Below are 6,000 nucleotides of genomic sequence, written 5' to 3'. Positions count from 1 at the left end.
GCTAACCATTGCGCCACGGAAGCCCAAAAATTAAATGCTCGTCAGGTATTGTGTAAAAACCTTGGCTTTTTACGTCACATCTGAGACCTCACAACACCGCTCCCGGATGGGCTCGAACCACCAACCTATTGGTTAACAGCCGAACGCGCTAACCATTCAGCCACGGAAGCTCGGAAATTAAATGGTTGTCACGTATTGTGGAAAAGTTTTGACTTTTTACGCTACATCTGAGACCCCACAACACCTCTCCCGGTTGGGCTCGAACCACCAACCTTTCGGTTAACAGCCGAACGCGCTAACCATTGCGCCAAGGAAGCCCAAAAATTTAATGGTCGTCAGGTATTGTGGCAAAACTTTGTCTTTCTACGTTACATTTGAGATCCCACACCACCGCTCCCGGGTGGGCTCGAACCACCAACCTATTGGTTAACAGCCGAACGCGCTAACCATTGAGCCACGGAAGCTCAGAAATTAAATGGTTGTCACGTACTGTGGATAAGTTTTGACTTTTTACGCTACATCTGAGACCCCACAACACCTCTTCCGGGTGCGCTTGAACCACCAGCCTTTCGATTAACAGTTGAACGCGCTAATAATTGCGCCAAGGAAGCCCAAAAATTAAATGTTCGTCAGGTATTGTGGAAAAACTCTGACATATTACGTTACATCTGAGACGTCACAACACCGCTCCCGGATGGGCTCGAACCACCAACCTTTAGGTTAACAGCCGAACGCGCTAACCATTGAGCCACGGAAGCCCAAAAATTAAATGCTCGTCAGGTATTGTGTAAAAACCTTGACTTTTTGCGTCACATCTGAGACCTCACAACACCGCTCCCGGATGGGCTCGAACAACCAACCTATTGGTTAACAGCCGAACGCGCAAACCAATGCGCCACGGAAGCCCAAAAGTTAAATGCTCGTCAGGTATTGTGTAAAAACCTTGACTTTTTACGTCACATCTGAGACCTCACAACACCGCTCCCGGATGGGCTCGAACAACCAACCTATTGGTTAACAGCCGAACGCGCTAACCATTGCACCACGGAAGCCCAAAAATTAATTGCTCGTCAGGTATTGTGTAAAAACCTTGGCTTTTTACGTCACATCTGAGACCTCACAACACCGCTCCCGGATGGGCTCGAACCACCAACCTATTGGCTAAGAGCCGAACGCGCTAACCATTCAGCCACGGAAGCTCAGAAATTAAATGGTTGTCAGGTATTGTGGATAAGTTATGACTTATTACGTTACATCTGAGACCCTACAACACCTCTCTCGGTTGGGCTCGAACCACCAACCTTTCGGTTAACAGCCGAACGCGCTAACGATTGCGCCAAGGAAGCCCAAAAAATAAATGGTCGTCAGGTATTGTGGAAAAACTTTGGCTTTCTACGTTACATTTGAGATCCCACAACACCGCTCCCGGGTGGGCTCGAACCACCAACCTATTGGTTAACAGCCGAACGCGCTAACCATTGCGCCACGGAAGCCCAAAAGCTAAATGCCCGTCAGGTATTGTGTAAAAACCTTGACTTTTTACGTCACATCTGAGACCTCACAACACCGCTCCCGGATGGGCTCGAACCACCAGCCTATTGGTTAACAGCCGAACGCGCTAACCATTGCGCCACGGAAGCCCAAAAATTAAATGCTCGTCAGGTATTGTGTAAAAACCTTGGCTTTTTACGTCACATCTGAGACCTCACATCACCGCTCCCGGATGGGCTCGAACCACCAACCTATTGGCTAAGAGCCGAACGCGCTAACCATTCAGCCACGGAAGCTCAGAAATTAAATGGTTGTCAGGTATTGTGGATAAGTTATGACTTATTACGTTACATCTGAGACCCTACAACACCTCTCTCGGTTGGGCTCGAACCACCAACCTTTCGGTTAACAGCCGAACGCGCTAACGATTGCGCCAAGGAAGCCCAAAAAATAAATGGTCGTCAGGTATTGTGGAAAAACTTTGGCTTTCTACGTTACATTTGAGATCCCACAACACCGCTCCCGGGTGGGCTCGAACCACCAACCTATTGGTTAACAGCCGAACGCGCTAACCATTGCGCCAAGGAAGCCCAAAAAATAAATGGTCGTCAGGTATTGTGGAAAAACTTTGGCTTTCTACGTTACATTTGAGATCCCACAACACCGCTCCCGGGTGGGCTCGAACCACCACCCTATTGGTTAAAAGCTGAACGCGCTAACCATTGCGCCACGGAAGCCCAAAAATTAAATGCTCGTCAGGTATTGTGTAAAAACCTTGGCTTTTTACGTCACATCTGAGACCTCACAACACCGCTCCCGGATGGGCTCGAACCACCAACCTATTGGTTAACAGCCGAACGCGCTAACCATTCAGCCACGGAAGCTCGGAAATTAAATGGTTGTCACGTATTGTGGAAAAGTTTTGACTTTTTACGCTACATCTGAGACCCCACAACACCTCTCCCGGTTGGGCTCGAACCACCAACCTTTCGGTTAACAGCCGAACGCGCTAACCATTGCGCCAAGGAAGCCCAAAAATTTAATGGTCGTCAGGTATTGTGGCAAAACTTTGTCTTTCTACGTTACATTTGAGATCCCACACCACCGCTCCCGGGTGGGCTCGAACCACCAACCTATTGGTTAACAGCCGAACGCGCTAACCATTGAGCCACGGAAGCTCAGAAATTAAATGGTTGTCACGTACTGTGGATAAGTTTTGACTTTTTACGCTACATCTGAGACCCCACAACACCTCTTCCGGGTGCGCTTGAACCACCAGCCTTTCGATTAACAGTTGAACGCGCTAATAATTGCGCCAAGGAAGCCCAAAAATTAAATGTTCGTCAGGTATTGTGGAAAAACTCTGACATATTACGTTACATCTGAGACGTCACAACACCGCTCCCGGATGGGCTCGAACCACCAACCTTTAGGTTAACAGCCGAACGCGCTAACCATTGAGCCACGGAAGCCCAAAAATTAAATGCTCGTCAGGTATTGTGTAAAAACCTTGACTTTTTGCGTCACATCTGAGACCTCACAACACCGCTCCCGGATGGGCTCGAACAACCAACCTATTGGTTAACAGCCGAACGCGCAAACCAATGCGCCACGGAAGCCCAAAAGTTAAATGCTCGTCAGGTATTGTGTAAAAACCTTGACTTTTTACGTCACATCTGAGACCTCACAACACCGCTCCCGGATGGGCTCGAACAACCAACCTATTGGTTAACAGCCGAACGCGCTAACCATTGCACCACGGAAGCCCAAAAATTAATTGCTCGTCAGGTATTGTGTAAAAACCTTGGCTTTTTACGTCACATCTGAGACCTCACAACACCGCTCCCGGATGGGCTCGAACCACCAACCTATTGGCTAAGAGCCGAACGCGCTAACCATTCAGCCACGGAAGCTCAGAAATTAAATGGTTGTCAGGTATTGTGGATAAGTTATGACTTATTACGTTACATCTGAGACCCTACAACACCTCTCTCGGTTGGGCTCGAACCACCAACCTTTCGGTTAACAGCCGAACGCGCTAACGATTGCGCCAAGGAAGCCCAAAAAATAAATGGTCGTCAGGTATTGTGGAAAAACTTTGGCTTTCTACGTTACATTTGAGATCCCACAACACCGCTCCCGGGTGGGCTCGAACCACCAACCTATTGGTTAACAGCCGAACGCGCTAACCATTGCGCCACGGAAGCCCAAAAGCTAAATGCCCGTCAGGTATTGTGTAAAAAGCTTGACTTTTTACGTCACATCTGAGACCTCACAACACCGCTCCCGGATGGGCTCGAACCACCAGCCTATTGGTTAACAGCCGAACGCGCTAACCATTGCGCCACGGAAGCCCAAAAATTAAATGCTCGTCAGGTATTGTGTAAAAACCTTGGCTTTTTACGTCACATCTGAGACCTCACATCACCGCTCCCGGATGGGCTCGAACCACCAACCTATTGGCTAAGAGCCGAACGCGCTAACCATTCAGCCACGGAAGCTCAGAAATTAAATGGTTGTCAGGTATTGTGGATAAGTTATGACTTATTACGTTACATCTGAGACCCTACAACACCTCTCTCGGTTGGGCTCGAACCACCAACCTTTCGGTTAACAGCCGAACGCGCTAACGATTGCGCCAAGGAAGCCCAAAAAATAAATGGTCGTCAGGTATTGTGGAAAAACTTTGGCTTTCCACGTTACATTTGAGATCCCACAACACCGCTCCCGGGTGGGCTCGAACCACCACCCTATTGGTTAAAAGCTGAACGCGCTAACCATTGCGCCACGGAAGCCCAAAAATTAAATGCTCGTCAGGTATTGTGTAAAAACCTTGGCTTTTTACGTCACATCTGAGACCTCACAACACCGCTCCCGGATGGGCTCGAACCACCAACCTATTGCTTAACAGCCGAACGCGCTAACCATTCAGCCACGGAAGCTCAGAAAATAAATGGTTGTCACGTATTGTGGAAAAGTTTTGACTTTTTACGCTACAACTGAGACCCCACAACACCTCTCCCGGTTGGGCTCGAACCACCAACCTTTCGGTTAACAGCCGAACGCGCTAACCATTGCGCCAAGGAAGCCCAAAAATTTAATGGTCGTCAGGTATTGTGGCAAAACTTTGTCTTTCTACGTTACATTTGAGATCCCACACCACCGCTCCCGGGTGGGCTCGAACCACCAACCTATTGGTTAACAGCCGAACGCGCTAACCATTGAGCCACGGAAGCTCAGAAATTAAATGGTTGTCACGTACTGTGGATAAGTTTTGACTTTTTACGCTACATCTGAGACCCCACAACACCTCTTCCGGGTGCGCTTGAACCACCAGCCTTTCGATTAACAGTTGAACGCGCTAATAATTGCGCCAAGGAAGCCCAAAAATTAAATGTTCGTCAGGTATTGTGGAAAAACTCTGACATATTACGTTACATCTGAGACGTCACAACACCGCTCCCGGATGGGCTCGAACCACCAACCTTTAGGTTAACAGCCGAACGCGCTAACCATTGAGCCACGGAAGCCCAAAAATTAAATGCTCGTCAGGTATTGTGTAAAAACCTTGACTTTTTGCGTCACATCTGAGACCTCACAACACCGCTCCCGAATGGGCTCGAACAACCAACCTATTGGTTAACAGCCGAACGCGCAAACCAATGCGCCACGGAAGCCCAAAAGTTAAATGCTCGTCAGGTATTGTGTAAAAACCTTGACTTTTTACGTCACATCTGAGACCTCACAACACCGCTCCCGGATGGGCTCGAACAACCAACCTATTGGTTAACAGCCGAACGCGCTAACCATTGCGCCACGGAAGCCCAAAAATTAAATGCTCGTCAGGTATTGTGTAAAAACCTTGACTTTTTACGTCACATCTGAGACCTCACAACACCGCTCCCGGATGGGCTCGAACAACCAACCTATTGGTTAACAGCCGAACGCGCTAACCATTGCGCCACGGAAGCCCAAAAATTAAATGTTCGTCAGGTATTGTGTAAAAACCTTGGCTTTTTACGTCACATCTGAGACCTCACAACACCGCTCCCGGATGGGCTCGAACCACCAACCTATTGGCTAACAGCCGAACGCGCTAACCATTCAGCCACGGAAGCTCAGAAATTAAATGGTTGTCAGGTATTGTGGATAAGTTATGACTTATTACGTTACATCTGAGACCCTACAACACCTCTCTCGGTTGGGCTCGAACCACCAACCTTTCGGTTAACAGCCGAACGCGCTAACCATTGCGCCAAGGAAGCCCAAAAAATAAATGGTCGTCAGGTATTGTGGAAAAACTTTGGCTTTCTACGTTACATTTGAGATCCCACAACACCGCTCCCGGGTGGGCTCGAACCACCACCCTATTGGTTAAAAGCTGAACGCGCTAACCATTGCGCCACGGAAGCCCAAAAATTAAATGCTCGTCAGGTATTGTGTAAAAACCTTGGCTTTTTACGTCACATCTGAGACCTCACAACACCGCTCCCGGATGGGCTCGAACCA

This window comes from Phalangium opilio, unplaced genomic scaffold, assembly GCF_054372755.1.
Source record: "Phalangium opilio isolate 3A_F unplaced genomic scaffold, DU_Popi_V2 ptg001675l_1, whole genome shotgun sequence".
Taxonomy (NCBI): domain Eukaryota; kingdom Metazoa; phylum Arthropoda; class Arachnida; order Opiliones; family Phalangiidae; genus Phalangium; species Phalangium opilio.
Note: the sequence above shows the minus strand (reverse complement) of the source record.